General features: G+C 30.4%; 1 protein-coding gene across 1 annotated transcript in view; it reads right to left on the reverse strand.

The window, feature by feature from the left end:
* Cntn5 (contactin 5) overlaps positions 1-24,747 on the reverse strand; it is a 1,225,793-nt gene that overhangs the window by 808,759 nt on the left and 392,287 nt on the right. The window lies entirely within an intron of this gene.

Here is a 24,747-nt window from a genome sequence, read left to right on the forward strand (position 1 = left end):
GTATATAAACATGTTGTGGAGACATTTTCTATTTGTGGCCATAATTTGATAGACAACTCATATGTCATCATGTAATTAATGCATCCTAGGGAAGTCATGCCTTCCATCTACAGCCAGGGCCAGATAGCCCAAATCTGATCAAAGTCGAGGAGCAACAGTTTTAAATGTCATCTGTTACCTAATTTCTATACCTTAGGCTGTGTTTCCTCTTTTAGCTAAATAAAAGCTTTGAGTCTTATGATAAAATGTTTAGGTTTTTATTTCATTTCATTTTATTTTTTTGCCTCCAAAAATGAACTCAGACTAAGACCTCTTTATCCAGTTCGGAAAGAAATATAAATTGAACTGGACAAAAAAAGAGGTGGACAGCCTGAAAAACAATGGCAGCCCAATAAGATATTCTATTGGCTGTTTATGAAATGTTTTGTTTTATTTTATGTATCCCAGAACATATATATTTATTACTCATATCAAAATTAATAAAATTTTAGTTATTAAATTTAATTAAGTAGGGCAAGGTTATACATATTTAGGGAAACAGGGTCTGTACCATTGTTTAAAATGTTGAGAAAAGACCTAGAAATATTTAACACATTAAAAGTGATATGCTTTTTAGACTTTATGCTAAATGGCCCAGTGGACTCTTTTGTTTTTATTTTATTTAAAATCAGTAAAAAATCCAGTATCATGGGAGCCCCTCTATGATTTGGTAGAGTCATATGGCTAGTTTGGACTCCTTAGGAAAAAACATGCCAGGGCATTTAATTACCAGTGTAGAACCATACAAACCTCTGTCTCTCTCACTGCAATAAACAAACTTCAAGGTAGTGGTGGCTTTATTTTTCTGGCATTATATAATAAATATGTTTGCTGACATTTTAAAAAAGCAATAAAAATACAGTCATTACTAATATCTAATTAGATTATTTAGGTTGAATTAACCTTGGTACCCACCTTTAGCCAGCTTTCTGAATTTATGTAAAAGTTTATAAGATATTTTAAGTTTTGCTATGTATTACTTAGAATAAAATAAAATTAAATAAAACTAATGGAGGATTTTCAGTTTTTCAAGTGTGTTACATGACTTTTATACTGAGTATGAAATTTGAAAAATAACTAAAATAATTTTTTAATTAAATTATTTAATATATTTTATGATAAATAACATTTCCTTATGAAGTGGAAAAAGCTAGAAATGCATTGTGAATCTCATGGATTAAAAATAATTTGCTACCATTTTTTCCAATATGCATATGATTCCTAAAAAAAGGAATTAAAGAAACTGGCAAAGTTTGACTAGTTGATCCTTTCATGCTCTATTTTCCCCAGAAACCAGAAAGCCACATACATTTTAAATCATTGTTTTGCATTTAAATGTATGCCATTAGCATTAGTATTCATTTTGATGAATGGATCCTATTCTGGTTTTATATTCATTCAAACAATTTAGTATTTGGGGCTAAAAGAAATCCCACACACAATTTAAAACACAACAGAAGGTAATCAATGATTAGATAGAAAATCTTTTTAATACAATAACATATAAATTAAGTTCCTTGCTCTGTGGAATATAAAGATATCTATTAAATGGACTTATTGAAATACACATCTATTTTTAAAAAGTAGGTAATATCACTGTGGAAATAAGCTACATAGTTTTCTTTAAATTATTTTCAAACAAGTTAATAATGATTTTAATTTTTAAAATATTTTTGCCTGATTGACTTGATTTCATAATCTTTCTTGTGGCAAAGAATCATCTCCAACCACATCTAAGAAATATAACAGTATAACATTCATTCACATTTTGATTCTACACCTGCAGAATTATATTTTCTATCAGTATCACTAAATGTATTGTTGTAGCTCAAATAACTTGAAATTTAATAAGAAAAAATTTCTTATTGTATGTAAGCTAAAGTATTATTTCCTCAAGTATAATAATTTCTTATTGTATGTAAGCTAAAGTATTATTTCCTCAAGTATAATAATTTCTTATTGTATGTAAGCTAAAGTATTATTTCCTCATTATAATTTAGCTATTTTTTTTGTAATATTTAGCTTTGGTGTACTTCTAATTAGAATTTTCTAAATTTATCTCCTCTCTCTCTCTCTCTCTCTCTATATATATATATATATATATATATATATATATATACATACATACATATATATGTGTATGTACATATCTATGTATATATATACATATATATTTACTACAAAATTAGAAAAGAACTATTAAAATTTCAACAAAGAAACACAAAACTTGAGTACTAACAAATTACTTCAGAAATATAACTGTTCTACCACCTTTTTGTATGTTAAGCCAAATGTCATTTATGATGTGATTCATTAAAAAAATAAAATCTAATTTGATATAATGAGAAAAATTGTTAACACCATTTAAAATATTGGGGTAATATTTTCCAACATGAACTTGATCATGTTTCAAAAAGTTTATTGTATTACTATTCTCAAGAAGGGGACATCTAGCCAAGTGCAGTGGCACATGCCTGTAATCCCAGTGGGTTGGAAGGTTGAGGCAGGAAGATACTGAGTTCAAAGTCAACCTCAGCAAAAGCAAGGCACTAAGCAACTCAGTGAGACCCTGTCTCTAAAATAAAATACAAAATAGGACTGGGGGTATGGTTCATTGCTGGGTGCCCCTGAGTTCAATCCCTGGTAACCCCTCCACCCTGAAAAAAGAAAATAGAGGACATCTATAAAAATACTTAAACAGAAAGTTACAAGGCAAATACAAAAAACTTCATCCCAGATAAAGGAACTAAATTACCAAAAACAGAAGGTTGAAATTTTATTATGTTAATCATTTCCTTAAGGCAACTATTAAGTATTCAAATTTATTTATTCTTCAATTTATATCTCATTAATATTTCATAAAAGAATTTTTCAAAATTAAATCTTACTACATAGTGCATGAAGTATTCAAATCCAGGAAAAGGAGACAAAAGAAGAAGTAAGGAGAAGTTTTTTAAAAAATTACTATATCAATAGATAAAAGGTAAAAGGAAAGAATATTCCAGAAAAAATAAAGGGAAACACAAACATATAATGGCATAAATATATCCCATCTGGGAAGGAAGAAAAGAAAAAAGGACAGTAGCTGGGTGTTATTAGGATCAGAGTTAGGTAGTCCTGTGGTTTGAGCTTACCCATGCCCTTTTGTTATGTTTGAGTTATCATACCTAAGCTGCCAAAATTCTTAGATCAGAAAATTCAATCTGAATGAATTCAACACCAAACAAAAGGAAATAATTTGAGCTAAAGCATCAGTGAACAAACAAAAGAAACTGGCTAGAGTCCAAGGTGACCACTCCTCAGAGAAATTGTTTATAACTATGAATGCTCACTAACGCATATGCCAATTAGCTCTAAAGACTAAGTTCTACAGAAAGTTAACCAGAGTATTTAAATCATAAAATGTCTGTCATATATTGTATACTAAAGTGTGTTACCTACCACATGTCTAGGTGACATGTATCATTATAAATCATGAAATTAATTTTAAAAGATCACTCATTTAGATCATTCATATTTAATATGCTAACATTTTTATTAATTTGTAAGTAGAAATTCATTTACATTAAAGAAAATTCTAAGAACAGAGAGAAGATAATTTTTGGATAAGATTTTAATAAGATGTTGAGATGGATCCAATGCATGCTGGAAAATACAATAAAATGGGAAATAGATGAATGATTTTTAGTTCCAGTAATTATCTTGTTTATCATATGGTAGTTTGAATAGAATCATATAATTTTAAAAAATCATAATAAATAGAGAGGGATTCTGGGGAATGTGGTAGAACATTAGTGACAACACACTTGCTGAACTTCATCTTTTAAAAATAAAAGGGAAACGAGAATAAAATATCAAAAAATAGTAGAGACTACTTTTCAATTATCTACTAGAATCAATTTTGCAAAAGTGATGTAAGAAAAGATCAGAAAATGTCTGAAAGAAGAATCGAGTTCAATGTGATAGAAAAGCAGGTGAGAGAGATTAGGAGGCCAAGAAGAATTTGTTCCAGGAATCAAACATAATTTTAACATTGGAACTTATTTGAAGCACCATCTGTCATGTCCAAAAGAGAAAATAAAGAATCTTAAAAAATGTTTAAAAAAAAGTCATTTGACAAAATTCTTCTATTACTCTTTAAAAAATGTTGGTAAAGTGTACTGGAAACATTGCCATTATTGAGTAAGAAAATACAAAGTTTAGGATATGACCAATATTAGTATTATAATCAAGAAGTTTTAAATCAGGCAATATGATAAAGAAATAAGTATTTGGAAGAAAATAAAAATGCAATAATAATGCATCATCAATATATAGTATTTCGGATGTCTGTTCTGTTGTGGCATCTCACAGGTACTTATTTACTGAATAGCAAAATGCTTGTTTATGGTTGCCTTTGAATATACATATGGTTGCCGATCTTGAAAGCCAAAGAGGAAAAGCCTTTAGAAATAGGAAAAATTAATAACATTTATCAAACAATTATTTCTTTATACCATAAACATTAAATAACTGGCAAAGAGGGCAAGAAGAATGCACTAATGATGGAATCTTCAAAACAGATTTAATTAAAAATGCTTAAGACGTATTTAATCTTGCTCAATAAAATTTATAGAGCACAACTAAAACTTGAGTGAAAAAATACCCCCAAATGATTAAGTAGTGCAAGGATTAGTACTGTTTCTAAATTAACTTTAGAGGCACCTTTCTAGTAAAAACCAAAATGAATTTTTTCATGGATCTTGATTATTAAATTCTAAGTTTCATCTGGATGATTAAATGGAACAAAATTACCACTCTTAAAAAAAGAATTAATGAACAGGGTTTATTTTATTAGAATTTGAATATAGCATATAACTTCCATGTGATATTACTATTAATAATTAATAACATATTGTGAGCACAAGGAGAGAGAAAATTATAAAAGAACACAGAAAGCCAAGAAAACACATTTTAAATGAATATAAGTGTAAAATATAAAGGTAGCATTTTGAATCAGAGCAGGGGTATTTTTTTAATGGTCCTGGAACAATTTTGAGTTCCAATATACCATTACATAATGAAGAAATATTGAAGACATTATAAAATAATTAAAAACTTGTATTATTGGAATGAAAAAGGTCTCTAAAACAAACACAAAAGAAGACCCATAAAGAAAAAAAATACCATATATACACATTTATTTACACACACACACACAATAAACACACATAAACAAACCCACACACACAAACTAGTTTCTCTTATCTGCAGGAGATACATTTCAAGATCACTAGCAGATGGCTGAAACCACGGTAGTAAAAAACTGTACATATATGACATTTTTTCTTTACATATATAATTATAATAGTTTAATTGTAAACTATACATGGTAAGATATTAACCACAATGTCTAACAACAAAATACTGCAGTTGTACTTAATATGAGGTATGATAACCAGGTTTCTGCTCCTGACCCATGCTCAGCAACATGGGGCAGGTGGCACATTACAACTCGGCTCCTGTAGATAAGGGAATGATTCACATCTCTGGAGGATCAGAGCAGGATGGCATAAGATTTCTTCATGCTACTCAGAATAGTAATTTAAAACTTATGAATTGTTTGTCTTTTGAAAGTTTTTATTAATATTTCTGGTCCATGGTTAATGGTGTGTAATTGAAACCATGGAAAATTAAACAATGGACAAGAGACCTCTGTATTTCATTTTATACATAAACTTCTGCAACTTAAGATGAAGCTTCTGCACCATAAGACAAGTAAGTAGGTATTATGGTTTAGATATAAGGTGTCTCCCAAAAGCTCAAGTATTAGACAATGCACAAAACTATAGAGTGAATGATTGGCTTATGAGAATCTTTTTTTTTTTAATTTTTATTGTTGGTTGTTCAAAACATTACATAGTTCTTGATATATCTTAACATGATCAATTTATTAATCTGCTGATGGGGATTAACAGGGTGGTAACTACAGACAGGTAGAGTGTGGCTAGAGGAGTAGGTCGAGGACATGCATGACTTTGGGTTGGTTCTTGGTGAGAAAAGCTCTCTCTGCTTCCTGATTGCCATGTTCTGAGCTGCTTTCCTCCACCTTACCTTCTACCATGAGGTCCTGCCTCATCTCAGGCCCAGAGCAATGGAGTTTGCCTTCTATGGACGGAAGCTTCTGAACATGTGAGCATCAAATATACTTCTTCTCCTCTAAAAGTGTTCTTGTCAGGTGTTTTGGTCACAGAGATGAAAAAGCTGAGTAAAACAATTGGGCAGCACTCCTATCATTAATATATTAGTGTGTTCTTTGTGTATTAATTGGTAACATTTTATTTTACTCATGAAGAATTATTCCATAATGAATACAGTTCTTAATAATAAAAATTAAACATTAATGATTATATATATATATATATATATATATAAAACATTCAGGCTTAATTATAACAAACTAAACATAAGATATTATATTCCCCTTTAAACACTGATAAAAACGGTTTTAATTCATGATACCTCCTTTTCTGAGATATTATAATATACACTCTCATACCCTGCTTTCTGGGCATGAAATAAAATTGATACTTGCCGAAGTAGAACAATGAGACTTAAATTCCAATGCTAATGTATTTGGCTAAATTGGAACTATAAAATGGGATGATTGAGACTGTTTGCTGTGGAAAGAGGTGCTTTGTTCTTCTTCACAAGAAGAAAAGAATAATAAAATGAAAAGAAATTTCTAATTATGGAAAAACAATTATACAATTATACCTCCTGGCATAAAACATTGTATCAGTATAAACTTGGATTCTGGGAAGAAGAGCAAAAAGAATTACAAATTACTGTGACAAGAATAGTTTCTTCAAGCAGTACTATCTGTGTTAGAAGAGACAAAATTCACCTAAAATCAAGGATGAATTTTTAGAAAAGGTCTTGATCACAATGTACCAGGACGTTTCAGAATCAATCTTGCCTGGATGCTGGTACTTCATATGTGTTGAAACTTGCATAAATGCCTAAACTTTTAGAATTATTATATGTATCTGAAAAGTATTCCTTTCAACTGTAAAACAGTACTAGAATAAACAGTGGTAGTGTTTAAAAAAAATCAATCTTAGAAGGAAAAATTCAGTGACTGGAAAATGTGGTGGGTTAGTGGAGGCCATGTTAGCAGTGACAGCTCTGAGTTCATCAGCAGTCATATATTTTGATCTTATAATAAGAATTCAAGGAATTAGGATGGATGAAAAATAAAATGGTACCTAGGCATTTTTATCCAATATTTTACATTAAACGCTTCAAGTAACAAGATTTATGTGAGAATAGCAAAGTAGTTAAGAACTTAGCACTTGTTATTACTATTTGGCATTTATTATATATGAATATCTTACATCTAGAATCTTTGGAATCAGGTATATTGTAGATGATAAAGGTTTTAGTTCAAAAATCTGGGTATTTACTCCCATTTTTTTTAAAGTATTGTTTTGGTAAACTAAACATTATTATCTGCTGTGAGAAAAATATTCTTTATAGTTTTCTAAAATGATTATATGTAAATTGTACTAGTAAAGTCCAAATTCAGCAGTGGACTTTTACACTACTTATAAGCTGTAACCAGTATGTCTAGTAGATTATGATAAATGTCCCCATGTTTATGGTTTATAGAGAGTTCAAGAGTGTGTATGCTAATATTGCTAGTTCTTATTATATTTTAATATATTTTAATGTCACAATTTGTTTTAATACTTTCTTCTAACTAAGAAAACTACATTGTGAAACAGAGTTAAAATTTAAGTGTGTCTTTACTTGAACTATGTATTTATTAAATGAAAGATACCAAGTGGTAGTTTCACTGAATGATATATAAACACATTAATCTTGATTATTGGCCATATAAACCTCAGCATTTGAGAGTAAGAAGCTTGATAATGTTCACTTGGAAAAAAATCACTGCAGTAGAAATTTGAATATTGAATTTATATAGGAGAGAATTTAAGCATATACTACATTACATACACAAATTCTTCTTATTACATAAGAAAGAAATATGTTCCTAACCTTCATAGCAAAGTGTTACAAATTACTTTTCAGTATTACCAAAAGGAAAATAGTCTGTTTTAAGTTATTTTTTGGTCCCAGTTTTATTATTAACATGTTTTGTAATAATAGTTGTTCAGAATAGTTGACAAGTAGGTATTATTTTTAAGTGGAAAATCAAACTTCAGCTATAGATACCAAGGAAAGAAAATCCATCCTAACAACCTTTGTTTCAGGTGTTGAAATATTTGCCTGGATGATGACTAAAAGCAAAGCAAATTAATGTAAATAATAAAAATAAGTTTTCTTCAAGAGGAAAATAAAGCATTTCAGTCAAAGAACTAGTCTTCTCTTTAGATTGGAATATTTTTAGAAATAGATGAAATAAATAGCTATTCTTCAAACAAAAAGATGTATCAAAATTAATTTTTCTGGAAGCATTAATTAATTCAAATATTTATACTATATATCAAATATATTATGTGTCAATCACTGTGATGGGGAGAACAAAAAAAATCAAATTTTGATTTATGTCATCAAGGAGCTCAGTTTGATGAGGGCATCAGAGAAAAAATAAGGTGATAAAAAACATCTCCTTGATGGGTATGGTAATGTGGCCTACAATCCCAGTAGCTCAGGAGGTTAAGGCAAATGGGTTGGAAGTTCAAGGCCAGCCTCAGCAATTTAGCAAGACCCTAACCAACTTAGTGAGAACCTGTATCAAAAAAAAAAAAAAAAAATGGAGGGGGCTGGGGATGTGACTCAGCACCTCTGTGTTCAATTCTCAGTACCAAAAGCTAAAAAAATAACAAAATAAACAGAATTTTTTACAGACCTACCTGAGCAAAAAACATGTAATTGTTCATATATTGCATCATATAAGCATACAAGATGAAGGGAGAAGAGAATTTTGTTCCAAATTGAAAACAAAATTCTTTAAGTCTATTTTTCAAGTTATAAAGCTTCCAGAATTTCCAAAGGATGGTTCATCAATGCATGAGTTAAAATTATATATTCAGAACACTAGTGTCTTTGTGGATGAAAACTATGTTGGAGATTTTATATATACATATATACACATACATACATATATATTAAATATATGTTTGTATGACATATGTATGTGTATATACATAACACATACATACATATATGTTTATATGTATGTATGTGTATATATAATGTATGTTATATACATATATATAACATATATAAAAGAAATAAACAGGAAATTTTCAGGTGAGCAACAAAAAGTAACAACATTTAAATATATGTCTGTGATAATGGAGAACAAAATTCATTCTAATAAGTACTAAAAATGAAAGTTTGGAGAGCCTATCTGCTACTACAAAATAAACAAAGTATCTTGAACAAGAAAAAAATCCTAGTGGTAGACATGAAAGATATAGAATAGATGTTAAGAACTGGGAAATGAAAAACATTTTCTTTTTATAATCTACATAATAAGTTTAAAAAAACCCCAAACATTATATAGTATCAAGAAAAGTATTAATGATGTTAATTACAATTTTAATTACAAATTATTTCTACCATTATTTAAATATGTCATTTCACAGTCACAAAAATATAAACCATTATTATTTCTGTCTATTGTCTTTAAATTGTCTACAAAAATATAATTTCACATGCCTTTATCCATAGTCTACCAATGGCATTGTCCTTGCTGTTGGGATACCACTAGAAGTCCCTTTCTGAGGTCCCCTTTCGCACATTAGACTATGACAGTCTAATTTTTTTTAACTTTTATTGTAATATTTTAAGATTTAGGAAGTAATTATTTCACAGTAGCAACCTCGTCGACCTTAAAGATCTCAAATAGTTACTTCCCTTTCTAAACTATATATATGTGAATGACATTGAACTAAAACAAAGATCACCACACTGAAAAAGCACATATCATGGGATTCTAGAAATAAAATGTCAAAAAATATGAAAGAAACAAAATGAATATCCAGGATAATAAAAATTCCAGAATGCTCCAAAAATCCTGTTTTCAAAATTTTCATTCTTTTAAGAAATATGCATTGATTTTTCACTATGTTCCAAATAGTATTGTAGAAATGATAATAAACCAAATTAATGTATTAGTTTAATTATTATTTGAGTTTCTATCCCTCAGGTAAAATAAAATAAATTAATAAACTAAATTATATAGCACTGAACACAACAGAATTGAGTGTACAGAAAATCCAACATGTACCGAGCATGATGGCACATGCTTGAAATCATCATAGCTTAGGAGGCTGAGGCACAATGATTGCCAGTTCAAAGCCATCCTTGGCAACTTAACAAGACCCTAAGCAACTTAGTGAGACCCTGTCTCTAATAAAATATAAAAATGGGCTAGATATGTGGCTTCGTGGTTAAGTGCTCCTGGTTTCAATTCCTGGTATCAACCCGCCCCCCCCCAAAGTCTAATATGTGAAACTTTTATTCTAGAAATAATTTACAATATATTACTAGAAACAATAATAATATTAATAGATTAATTATATTATTCAATATGTAAACATTAAATACAGGTTTAGTGCATAATAAGTATGTTAATGTTTTTGGTATTATTGTACTATTTCATAAGGATTGGAAAAATGTTGATTTTAGTAAAACAATTTTTTTTTAAGAGAGAGAGAGAGAGAGAGAGAGAGAGAGAGAGAGAGAGAGAATTTTAATATTTATTTTTTAGTTCTCGGCGGACACAACATCTTTGTTTGTATGTGGTGCTGAGGATGGAACCCAGGCCGCATGCATGCCAGGCGAGCGTGCTACCACTTGAGCCACATCCCCAGCCCAAAACCAAAAATTTTAACAATAAATAATCAATGGAAGTTGACACTGGTGTTGTAGCAACTAAGGACAGGAGAGGACCTAGACCAAAGGAAGTGCACAGACCAGCTGTGAAAAGGAAAAGAAATGAATAAACAAAGCCATCAATCAGCTGCTTCCAACCTGACCCACAGGTTCACTGCTTCCAGAAATATCTTGTAGTTTACACAAAATTCTGACATTAATGTACATTTAGATTTCTGTCTTTTTACATGTACTTTATTTTTATGCATTTTCTGTTCCTTGAGTTGTCTTATTAAATTTTTAAAGAACTTCTTACAGAATATTTAGGTATCTAAAATATGCCTCTGTGGTTACCTGTAGAAATCACACACACACACACACACACACACACAACAAAACTCTGTAAATTCTAACTTAACATAATGAAACGACTAAGCTACAGCTCCCATGGTTGGTGCTATCAGTTATCATTTAGGAGTTAAGACTTTTGAACTGATGTGAGTCAGTAACCCATATCAATTAGTATTAGTTGGCTAATTATTTAGAAATTTATTTCAATATTACAATATTTTCTGTAACATTATTTGGTATGTTCAGGTAGAAAAGTATTCCACATGCCAATCCAGTACTTTCAAACTAATCCACATTTATATAGTTTCAATTTCCAGCTCAAATCTATATGTTAACAATAGTAAAACTCTATAAATTACTTCAAGGTTTTAAAACACTCAAGAGTATGTAACTATATTTCAGTGCTAGAACCAAAGTAATAGTCACATTTTGCCATTATGTTTCAAAGGATCAAGAAATCATGACTATAATATATGGAGGACAAAGAAAAGTTCTTTCTTATGCTTCCTTGGCCTGCAAATATATTTAAATCTATTTTCCAGTTTGGACACATATGTTCATACCTTCAAAATATTACATCAATAAAAATGTTTGATGTGTAGATTGGTGATTTAAAATGAAAGTTTGCATCTTTTTGGAAATAACTGAATATCTAAGATTATATCAACCACTTCCAATGCTAACACGTGCTGATTTATCCCCAGTTCCCCTGGATGGAACAGCTGTTTAGTTTTATAAACTGAGCATACTTCAGAAAAACTCTGATTATGCTCAAAGGCAGAATATGACACTTTCCAAATGTATATGCTGAATACAGAAATCAATAATAGAGTCCAAGAAATACTTAGCACTCTTCTGCTGGGTAAGCCACAATGTGTTTTCCAAGTCTTTCAATAGCTGCATCTGTCTAGTGTAACATGGAGGAAAATTATAAACCTGCTTAAAGAAATTAGAGTCTCAAAAATTGCACTCATAACAATATTACTATTTTTGAGGAGATAGTTCATTTTATATTTTATTTGATTGCATTTTCATGGGAGAATCATTTTTATATTCAGAAAAATCAATACATCTACTTTTCTTTAAAAAATTGCTATTTAAAGCATGTAGTTCCATAATAAAACAAGGTTCTGAATATAGGAAGCACAAAATTATGTTCTTGATTATCTGTCTTTATATATTCAGATTTATTTACTGAAGAAGAATTAATTTGTAATATCACAAATAAGAAGTTTGTATTTTTATTTAGATGCCATAGGTGCTTTTAGTCAAAGAAATATTATGAATCATGCAAGGCAATCTACAATGTATTAAATGTTGCTATTTTTCTCTTTATAACTATGAAGGATTGATTTTGTCTGAAGTACTGTATGCTCATTAAGAATTGAACTGGCCTTGAATATCAGACTGTTTTTAAATGGAATGAATCAAAAGCAATGAGTCAAATTCTTCATTCAATGTCAGATCTCTTAGAATTTTTTCTCATATGCCTGCAGAACCAATTTTCAAATAAAAGGTCTCCCAAAGAAGAACCAGGCAGTCGGTGAAAATGTTAAGTTTCAGGTAGCAGTGAAAGGTCCGTGTGTTCAATACTACTGAATTTCTTGGGAGGACATTAATTCTACCCTTCTATTTACTGAGTATCAGGGATAGTACTACAGTCTTATTCTTCAAAAAGAAGCACACACTTCAAGTATTTATGCTTTGCTGATCACAATACTAGAGGGGACTAGGGAAGAGATAATTTACAATAGTGAAAACCTGGCAAGCTAGTATTGATGTGGCTGCGTCACTGTAGTATGATGATTTCAAGTCCTTTGGGTAGATGCTGAGGAATGGGATAACTGGGTCAAATGGTGGTTCCCTTCCAAGTTTTCTGAGGAATCTCCATACCACTCACCAGAGTGCTTGCACAAATTTGCAGTCCCACCAGCAATGCATGAATGTACCTTGCCCCCCACATCCTTGCCAACATTTATTGCTGCTTGTACTCTTGATAATTGCCATTCTGACTGGAGTGAGATAGAATTTTAATTTGTGTGTCTCTAATTGCTGGAGATGTTGAACATTTTTTCATATACTTGTTCGCCATTCCTATTTCTTCTTCTGTGAAGTACCTGTTCAGTTACTTTGCCCATTGATTGGTTTATTTGTGGAGTTTGGGGGGGTTAAGTTTTTTCAAGTTCTCTATATATATCCTGGAAATTGTTGCTCTGAAACCAATTTAGGTGCCCTTCAACAGATGAAAGGATAAAGAAAATATATGTGATAGAATATTACTCAGCCATAAAGCAGAATGAATTCATGACATTTGCCAGCAAATGGATGGATCTGAAGATTATCACACTAGGGTGAAATAAGCCAATCGCAGAAAGTCAAAGGTTGAATGTTTCCTCTGATAAATGGAAGCAAACTCGCAATAAGTGGGGGTGAGGGGAAGAATAGAGTTCAGTAGATTAGACAATGGGGAATGGAAGGAAAGAAGTGGGGATAAGAAAAGGAAAGATAGTGGAAAGAATTTTCTCTGTACATATATAAAAACAACACAGTGAATCCCACCATTATATGGGTCTATAAGAATGGGATCATAACTAGAATATGATATATTCCATATTGTATATTTATGTCAGTCAGATAAGTATAAAGCTGTGAAGCCTCTGGCAAAGAAAATAGCCACTGTCCCTGACATCTTGGACCTTGCAAGTGAACACTAAGTTATATATTAAGCGAATTATCTTAATAGGTTATCAAATAAAATATGAGTATTTTCTTATATAGGCAACTTATGCTATCTAACCCCAAGTACTTGGGAAATTTGAGATGGGAAATGAGTTATGCAAGGCCATGATACAGAGTGGGTCACAGGTAACCACATTATTTTTCTGAATTTTATCCTGTTCATATTCCATATCAATACGTAGTGAAGCTACTCATCCATGTATAAAGAAAAAAAAAACATTAATTTAGCAAGTATCATGGTTAGTACTGAAATCCCAAGAGTGATCAAAGCAGGAAAAGTTGTTCATATAAGCAAATGTCCTATTTAAAGTGTATAATTCAATAAAATGTTGCCTGTTTACTTTTGAGAAATCTTTGCTATAATAAAGTTCATATCTATCACCCAAAAACATTTTTTCTCTTACCTTGACAAACTATCCTTCCAGTTTCTACCTGTTTATTCCCACCCCAAGACCCAGCAACCACTGATCTACTTTCTGTCACTATATATTAGTTTTAATTTTTAGATAATTTTATATTAGTAGAACTACATTATTTTCTTGTCTATTTTACTCAAATACCTATTGTGAGGACAACATAATATTTTTTAAATGAATCAATATTTCATTAATTTTGATGAGTACTATTCCATGGTGTGGATAAAACACAATTTGTTCACCCATTCACCTCCTCCTAGGCTTTTGGATTACTTCCAATTTTTAGTTATTCCAATAGAACTGCTATGAATAATTTTAAACAAGCCTTCAATATAGTCATTTGTTTTTATTTTTTTAGAATGAATACCTCTGATTGAAATGGGTGGATCCTTTGGACTATGTATATTTTATTATTTAGGAGGAAGCTAAAATGTTTTCCAAAATATTTTTATCAGTTTACAGTCCCCAACCAAGGGGATTTCCAGTTTCCTATCTTTCAGAATTCATTATTCTAGTCTGTATAACATCCAATAAACTGAAAACTTTGGGTTTGTATATTTGTAAAGTTTAATAAATTGTTTTAGGCAGAAAGGTTACTCATCTTCTCCAGAAACAAATTACTTTTACTATAAGTTCTAACTTATCTTTCTGAATATTTTAAATTTCATAAGTTGTATATAATATCCTGAATTAAGCTCTAAGCTTTATACTATAGTTTATATATGAGGTGTCTTCTGAAAGCTCATGTGTGAAATAATGCAAGCATATTCAGAAGAGCAAAGATTAGATTATGAGAGGTGTAACCGAATCAAGGGATTAATCCACTAATGTGGACCAACTGGGTCGTATTGTGGTAGAATGTAGCTGAACAAATCAATTCCCTGGGGCATGACCTTGTGTGACACATTTTGTCCCTGGGGAATAAGGCTCACATTAGACCCAGAATCATGGTGTTGACCAACTATAAACTGAATCTTTGAAACTGAAACAAAATGAGTTTTTGCTTCTGTAAATTGTTGTTTTCAGGTCTTTTGGTCACAGAGACAAAAGCTGACTGAAACATTTTGTAAAACTAATTTTTTTTAACTTTAATATTCTTTATATGTTGATTTACTATAATATCCTTACTATTTAAAGTGAATAAATATGTCCTGAAAAGAGTAGGATAATAAGATATTTGAAGACATAAAAAAGAAACAATAAATATTTATGAAATTTTCTTTCTACCATAATACATATGTTATTGTAGCTATCCTTAAAGAAATTTTTATTGCTTCACATTAAAAGTTTTATTTTTCTCTAAGTGTTCGCATGTCCTGGGTTTACACAACATTCTTTATTTGAAATACAAGTTCTGTCTATCTGTTTTAAAGCTCTATTCCTACACATCCAGTTATTTAATAAATAGTTGCTCTTTGGTCCACTACTTTATTTCACACTGATAGAAACTAAATCCATCCTTTTTTCTTTAAAGTAAACTCATCTCCAAATTTTTGCTTTTTAAAGTTTCTTTTCAGGACGTTACTTAGGACAACTATGATTCCTATCTCCTTCCACATATCTCATCCTCTTACTGCCTTAACTGCACTCCCTATCTTGACAATACATATAAGTCCTCCAGTTACTAGTTCTCATGAAAAGTTTGTTAATACTTTTTTCAAAAGACATGCTACACAGATGTATAGTCATTGCTTTCTTCTGTCCTAGACCTTAAACTCCTTTAGGTTACAGACTGTGTCTTATTTACTGCTGTGTAAAACAGTGAAAAAAAATTGCTGAAGGGTTGAATTCATCACACCATTCCATAATTTATCTTGTAACACCCACTGAATCAAAAGTCTTTTTTATGCTCTTTGTCTACAATATTTTATGCTAGCATCCCTTAAAACTAGTTCCCTTCCTCCAATATTCTACTATTATAACTTTAATTGCACATTGTAGTAATAGTAATATTGTAGTAATATTAAGACACTGCGTCCATTGTTTTATTCACTGCTTAAAATGTTTCAAATATTTCTAAATACCTAGAGCACAGTGTTATCATTCATTGAACTCACATCTAAAAACTACATATCTGATCTCATTCTAACATCTCAACAATATCTAGTGGTCCAAATAAATTGTCCTGTCACAAAAATAAATTTTCTAGTTTAGTCAATTTTATTTCCTCAATATATATCAGACTTGGTATTTCTCCCCATCTTCTTTATCTTTAACTCATTTCAAACAACTATCATTTTTTTTCCTATTTTCCCCAAGAACCTGCTTGATGATCTTCCTGTTATCTCATATTGACCTGGAATATACATCCTTATTTCTTTTAGGGGGCCTTAAAAACAGACAAAACAAAACAAAACAAAACAAAACAAAAAACCAAACACACAAACAAACAAACAAAAAACCTAATAAAAACATTGGAACTCTTTCTTCTGTTTAAAATGTTTTAGTAGCTCATCATTGTCCTCAAGATAATTCTGTACTTCACAGATGGATTTACAAGGCTCATCTTCAACTGGTCTCCAAACACCTCTCTAGCCACACCACTAACAATCTCTGACTTATGTATACTACCTCAGTTGATGTGAAACTTCTTAAATACCCTCATTCAATACATAATGTCCCTGCTCCTCTAATGGATTAGAGTGCGATCACTCACTGCCTCATTAGGTAGTCCTCCTCACCATAACTTTTTTGGTCAATTGCTCACAGACTTTAGGACTTCACTGCACTAACTTTCTTCTGGAATTAGTCACAGCATCAAGGCTATATCTGCCATTGTATTCTCTTTTGTGGACTTCAATTCAAGTAGACGGACCTCCATGTATCATAAAGGAATTTCAAGAATATGTAGTATCAGTATATTGAACTTTAAGGAATAAGTTTTCTTTTCTTTATTTTAAGAGAGAGAGAGAGAGAGAGAGAGAGAGAGAGAGAGAGAGAGAGAGATTTTTTTAATATTTTTTTTTTAGTTTTCGGTGGACACAACATCTTTATTTTATTTTTATGTGGTGCTGAGGATCGAACCCAGCGTCCTGCGCATGCCAGGCCAGCGTGCTAAGGCTTGAGCCACATCCCCAGCCCTAAGGAATAAGTTTTCTGAACTTCAACTTACACTTTTTAAAAAAAAATTTCCACATGATAACACATTGATAATGGAGATGGATATTTTCCATTACCATTTGCCAATTTATAAGTAACTTTCTCTTATATACATTATTTTCTTACTTTATAAAATAAATTTATGTACACTGGAGATAAGCTGATTTACCATTAAAAGTGACTTTTAGTGACAAAATACTATCTGATTTTAACATACAATATAAAACATTTCAAAGAATTGAATGACTTTGATATTTCAAAACTTTTATTTCCTTTTACATAATAATGTAAACAATTTCCTCAATAATTCTAATAAAAATGGGAAAGAACACAGAAACTCTTCTTTTTCTAGCAATAATTAATATACATCCATGGTACTGAATTTAGCTAAAAAAATGCCTCATTTGTCTCATTAAGAGATGCATTTTGAAGACTATATTATCAGTAACTTTTCACAACTTTAATATATACTTGTACAATTTTGATCAGTTATGTACTAAAAATCATCCTAATGCTAAATCAGTTCATAAATATTAACCTTAAGAGTCTAACAGTCATAGGAAATTTAAAAGAAGAGTTTCTGAAAACTATAAGAAGAATTTCAAGAATAAATACATTATAGTAATCTGAAATTCTTCAGAGGAAGTGAAGTGAAAATTTGAGTTCAGGGAGACAAATGAATTATTTACAACTGTAACTATTAAAGATATTCATGATAATTATTTTAAAACATAGGTAATTGTGATTGAAAGTTATCAATTCATTTTAATTCCATTTGCCATATTTCTTATGGTGATATATAATTTCATTTATTATAACTAGAATTAGCAATATTTATAAATTATAACCCTCAGGTTTTTAAACTATGATTAAAATTATATTTCAATTTAGATATATTCTAGACAAAATTTAATAAAGCAAAATTTCTTTTACAAAAATTAAATTTCAGATGGACACTGTGGTACAGGCCTGTAATCCCAGTGGCTCGGGAGACTGAGATAGGAGGATTGTGAGTTCAAAGCCAGCCTCAGCAAGGTAAGGAGCTAAGAAGCTCAGGGAGACCCTGTCTCAAAATAAAATACAAAATAGGGCTGGGGATATGGCTTAGTGGAGTGACCCTGAGTTCAATCCCTGGTACCCCCCCAAAAAACAATTAAATTTCAAATTAAATATATACAAGGAAACATGTAATTTAGTAAACTTTCTGTTACAGTATAGACTCATCCAAAAAATAGTAAGAATAGTAGCAATATAGTAAGAACAGTAGATATGAGAGTAGGGAATATCTATTCCCTGATGGTTTACCTACAGCCTTTGGTTTCTGTTTGGGTAGAGATTAAATTCTATCCATTCTTAAAAAAGACACATTAAATTCTACTTCCTTTTTAGAACTCCGATCAAGGCAGGTAAAACAACAGCTTGCTCATTTGTTCTCTTGGCCACTACTATTTGTGTAACTCATGCATAATATAATATCTATTGTTAATCTCCCTAGAGATGCACTTTTTTAATAGCTCTTGTAGCACTTACTAGATTTAACTTTTTGATCAAAAAGGACATTCAGTAAGTAATGTTTTGAACAACCAATAAAAAATAAATAAATAAATAAATATTGATCCTTCAGTTACCTGTAAATAGATTGCAGTTTATAGCTAAATATTAAAAGAGGTAGTTTTCAAATCAGTGAGACAATGATACCGCTTTTGAATACCCTTGCACATACCTTCATTCAATCACTTATGTTATAAACATCATTCACTGATCTCAAATAACTTTGGAAGTCTTCAGAAAATTTATTTCATATTGACTAGAACTTAAACCCCATTACAGCAAGTATCTTGCCTGTCTTTCCTTTCATCAAACATATCTATCATTTTGGTAGACACACAGGAGATACTAAGACATCTGTTGAATTGATTGAGTCAATGACTACTTTTATTAAAATATTTTAAAATCATCTAGAAATGTTTCTTAAGAATATGTTCTAAAATTTAAGTCTATCACCTTTATAATAATAATAATAATAATAATAATAATATACAACTTAGAGGTGATATTGGCATACATTAATTATTAGTGATATTTATTCATTCATCTGATGTGGTTAAGTGCCAGGAGGACTTTTTTTTCCTTTTTTCAGTATGTATCCAAACAAAGAAGAGGCCTTCAATTTCAAATGCTTAAAGAACAAATAGTTTGAAAGGTAGCACAGGAAATTGTAGGTCCCAGAGAAGCATACATTTTTAAAGATGAACTCTTTTGTCATAATATTAAATTAAAGCTGCCATTTTAAGTCCTGAATCCCTTGCTTAGAAACATGACAGAAAGGTTTCAGTTTAGTCCTATAGATTGATTTAGATAGCTCTGTGCATAAGAGGAAAATTTACTATCTTAATAATTCTCTACAAGACATCCTTAATATTTCACATGTGCTTCATTTTGGATATATAACATTCATTCTTATTCCAGAAATGATATTCAAAGGTAATAGATTGGCCATACATATTTTCCTTCAATTTTCATCAGGGTGAATGATCTAAAACAATCTCACGTTTCCTCTGAGCAACATGGTAATCCTTTTAAAAGTCCTTTCAGCTGACTTGATATATTCATTCTTCTTTTAGTTCTAGAAAAGTTTGCATTCAACTTAACACAATAATTTTATTTAAAAAATTTTGAAATAAAAGGCATTTTCAGAAATAACTTTGGAAGTCTTCAGAATGAAATGAAATGAGGTTAAGAAGAAAAGTCAGCAATAGCAAAGTTCTATGAAAACCATCTTTAGAAACTAGAATTGAATTTCTGCATTAAACACACTCTTAAAACAAAAAGTGTGTTGATAGAGCCCCTGGTTGTCACACCAACTGCTTTAGCTTTAACAATAGGTAGAACCAAAGCTATACCTGGGGAATAAAAAAAAAAAAAAATACTGGCCTTGAAAAAAAGGTATAGGAGAAATGGAGAAAAAAAAATATGTTTACAAAGTAAAGCAATATGATCTTTAAGTACTAACAAATTTTCTTCTAATGTCTTGGAATAATGTATGACTTTGGAAATTTTTTTACAATTTTTTCTTTTTTTTTCTTTTCATAATTTTAAAAAGAATAATTCAATTATCGCCAACACCAGACTTTACTTCTGTGGATGCTTTTGTTGGCAAATACAGGAGCGTCTGCAAAGGCCCATCAGAAAAGAGAGGTAGGTCAAAGGTCTTCAGTGTTAAATCCTGGAGCATGCCTATGATCCTGTGTTTCTACTGCATGACATTAGCAACCAGGCCTTCTTCCTCAGAAGGCCTCTCTTGATTCAGTAACACAATGCTGATTGTTTCCTCAATATTTATTCCAGCCTTACCTGTTTAAGTGTTTTTTCTTAGGCTTTTAACCCTGCATATTTTCCATGAAAATAAAATATTTTTCTCTCATATAGCCATTGCTTCTTGAATAATTTTATTTCTTCAATTTTATTTCTTGAATCTGGTTCAAAATGAAACTAATTTTGTTTCTTATATCTCCTATGTTTATAGGAATTTTTAGTGTAATTTTATGCTTGAACACAAGTATTAAACAAAAGTTGGAGGGAAAATATTTTGATATGGGAAGTGCTGTATGAAGTGATTAACAGCACATCAAAGCAGGTTCAAATTCAGGCTCTGCAACATGTTTTTTGTTGTTGTTATTGTTGTTTGTTTGTTTGTTTGTTTTTACCCTGCATATTATTTTTTTGAAAATAAAATCTTTATCCCTCATTATAGCCTTTTCCTCTAAATTACTCTTATTTTTACTAGATGTCTACTAAAAGTGAAAGTTTGATATACTACTTCTGTTTATTGCAATATGTAGTGTTCTTTAGAATTAAGAATTTAAACTATCACATCTTGTTCCTATCATTTACTCAATGGTAGCTAATTTCCTGAGGACCAGGTTATCTTTAATTGTAGGATCATAATTGATTAATTTTTATTTATGAACATCTTTGGGGCGAAATTGGGAGGTTCTTTTCATCAGAGAGATTTATATTCACTTCTCACTGAGCCAAAAAGTCACTATTTAACTGGGGCCACTCGAGCACCTGTCAGGTTACTGACTTACTCCAAGGATCTTAAGCTCAGTAAATCCACCCATTATATTCATTTCAAATGTAGATAAATTATATACATAAATACAGATATAATTATTTATGTATAATTATATGCAATATACATATATAATTTATCAAGTAGTTCTATGGATCAAAATAATTATGATAATTGACCTTTCTCTATTTTCTTATTTTCTAGGTTTGAATATTTACCTTTTTTTAATATTCTCCTTTACTTTTCATTTTTCCTCCTCACTTGGTATATTTAGATAATTCACAAGTGTTTCATTTTCATCATGCTATCTCCAGAAACTGTTCAAATTTGAGTTTTAGGCAGATACACTGTGGGTGATTTCTTATGTTTTCTTTTCACCTAAATTTTTTAAAGTTTAGGACTGAGAATTTTAAATTTTATTTATCTTTCTGTTCCCTAATTTGAGGATACTAAATGAACATCCTTTAATAGACTAATTGTGCTTTCTTCCTCCTTCTAGGAAGTTCTTAGTGTTTCTACATTAGGATTTTCACCAGTAGGGAAGCATCCATTCCAGCTGGGTACTAAGACTTATTCAGTTTGTCAGGTAACCCTACAATCTTGGCTTATGTCAATGAGCACTCCTCTTGCTCACTTTCCCTGTTTTTCTTATTTCCTTACCACAGGCATTCCCATTATCTTCCATTATAGAAAGATAAACTGGAGAACACAGACCTTATTAACTTCTCTATAGATTTGGGGTAGTAAAAATAATTTTTAAGGTTTGGTTGTATCATTTCAGAATCTTCTGTTTCTTTTCTTTGAAATTTCTTTCCATAGGTTTAGGTTCTAATTGTATTTGGTTATTTTTATTTAAAAATTATTTGGTTTTATACTTTTTTTTTGCTTTTATTAAAAAGACATTGAATGTAAGAAATTTTTTTATGGTTCAAGCTTCTATTGCTTAAATCAAGCATTGTTCTGTTAATGACCTGTCTCTACATTGGAAATTTATAGGAAGTAGTTTCAACTGTTAAAGAAAGTCTTTCAAGAACTTCCTCAATCACTATTCTCAGCTCTTTCTCTGAGTTTCTCCCTTTCTCCAAGGATTTCCTCCACCTTGCTATTACACAATGAGCATATTAAGTTTTTATCTAGCCACTATGTTTAAAAGATGTATTATCCATAAATATTGTACATCAAATGTGAACCTAATTTTATTTGTTATATATACAGGACTTTATATATTTGGGCTGAAATTTGCAGGAAAAATATTTTGATCTGAGGATCAAATTCAGTTTCTGCCAATTCTTAGCTATATCAAATTTGTAAAGTAATATTTCTTATTTTTATTTAGAAAATGGGAAAAAAGGTAAAAATTACTTTTCAGGCTTTATTTACAATATGCATAAGAAAATGTAAGGAACAATCTTACCAGGGCTATCTGCTGTAAAGTATATGCCTGATGATTTAAGATTTGTTCCCATAATCTTTCATTTTTTTTTAAAGAGAGAGAGAGAGAGAGAGAGAGAGAGAGAGAGAGAGAGATAATTTTTTAATATTTATTTTTCAGTTTTCGGTGGACACAACATCTTTATTTTACTTTTATGTGGTGCTGAGGATCGAACCCAGCACCCGGTGCATGCCAGGAGAGTGCGTTACTGCTCGAGCCACATCCCCAGCCCCGTCTTTCAATCTTTTTAAAAAAATATCTTCCATATTATTTATGATAATCAACCACAGTACTTATTGGAAGCTCTATGGTTTCATAATTATTTTTAAACTTGTATTTAGATATAAAAAATGAGATTTTATTTAGCACAGAAGTATGCAAATTACTATCAAATAACAATAGTACAATCATTCTTCAGTAGAACAACTAATTGTTTCTATCTGTCAGAGGATTTAGGACTTTTGACTGGCATCTGACACATATATATTGGTACTGACAGATACTTTTTGGGATGAATTTCAGGAATAATAATTATATTATTTCAATTTAATACTTCACAATTTGTTTTCCAATATATTTTGCATCAATTAATCAAGTCAACAAACAACTTTTGTCTTTAATTTTATTATTTAAAATTCAAGAGATTTTGAATTACATGATCTCTGAAGGAGCTATTTGGTCCCAAGAATCTATGGAAATTGATATTTAATATTATATAATTTTATCAGAACTCTACAGTGATATTTTAGCACATGCAATTTGGAGCAACCTCTGCAAACAATAAGTTGAGTATTTACAAGGATATTGATTCTATTTGTCCACTAGGACAGCATTTATTTACTTATTCTTTCAAGGTAAATGGGAATATTCTAGTGATTACTAAGATTCATCAATTCATCCCAATTGTGAAATCCATCCCATAGGCTGATTAAAACATAAAAAGACCGTCTCCAAAACTAATTTAGTTCAAATAAAAATTTGAGTATGCACAACATGTGAGGCTTTTGTCTAGGTATTGTGTCTAAAAGATGAATAAAACATTATTCATAAATATCTTATATCAAGTAGAAGAATAATGTCATTTTTATATCTACCACCTAGTCCCTCAGAAAGGACAACAAAACAATCCTGCTATTATGATGTTCTTTGATACATAAAAATAATTTCAATAAAGCAAGAAAAAAAAAAACTCTGGCATATGATCAAATCTCATTTGTAGTGGATATTATATAGTTGACATTTGATAGAGTTTATTTGACATTGTTGAGATTTCAGTATCTACTTAAGATAAATTTCTATATAGAAATAAGATCTACCATTTCTTAGCCTCAAATATTACATTTAAAATATTTGTAAACTATTTGTAGATCTTCATCCCTCCCTAATTTCTTAAAATATGCTAAAATAAATTTCATCTTATAATTTTTGTAATGTAATACAGAATCATTTTACTTGAGAATAAATGCTTTGTCTCAATGTTGTTCTAAGGAAATATTGGGTGAAAACCTATAGTTGTTTTCATAAGAAATGGCTCTAGGCTATTGATATTTGAAAATAATTTACCTATTTTTAATTTTTCTGTATTTCTCTCAATGTTAAGTTATAATCTCAGGTTATACTGAGGACAATAAACTTTAACTCTTTTCCCTACAAACAATTCCTTCCATAAATTAATGTCATGTAATTGATTGTTTAGGGAAAAGAAAAAAATCAGAGAATATGTGCAAGGGAAATTGATAGGGCTTGCTTATCACTTCCATTTCCCA

The sequence above is a fragment of the Marmota marmota genome, unplaced genomic scaffold, assembly GCF_001458135.2.
Source record: "Marmota marmota marmota unplaced genomic scaffold, marMar, whole genome shotgun sequence".
Taxonomy (NCBI): domain Eukaryota; kingdom Metazoa; phylum Chordata; class Mammalia; order Rodentia; family Sciuridae; genus Marmota; species Marmota marmota.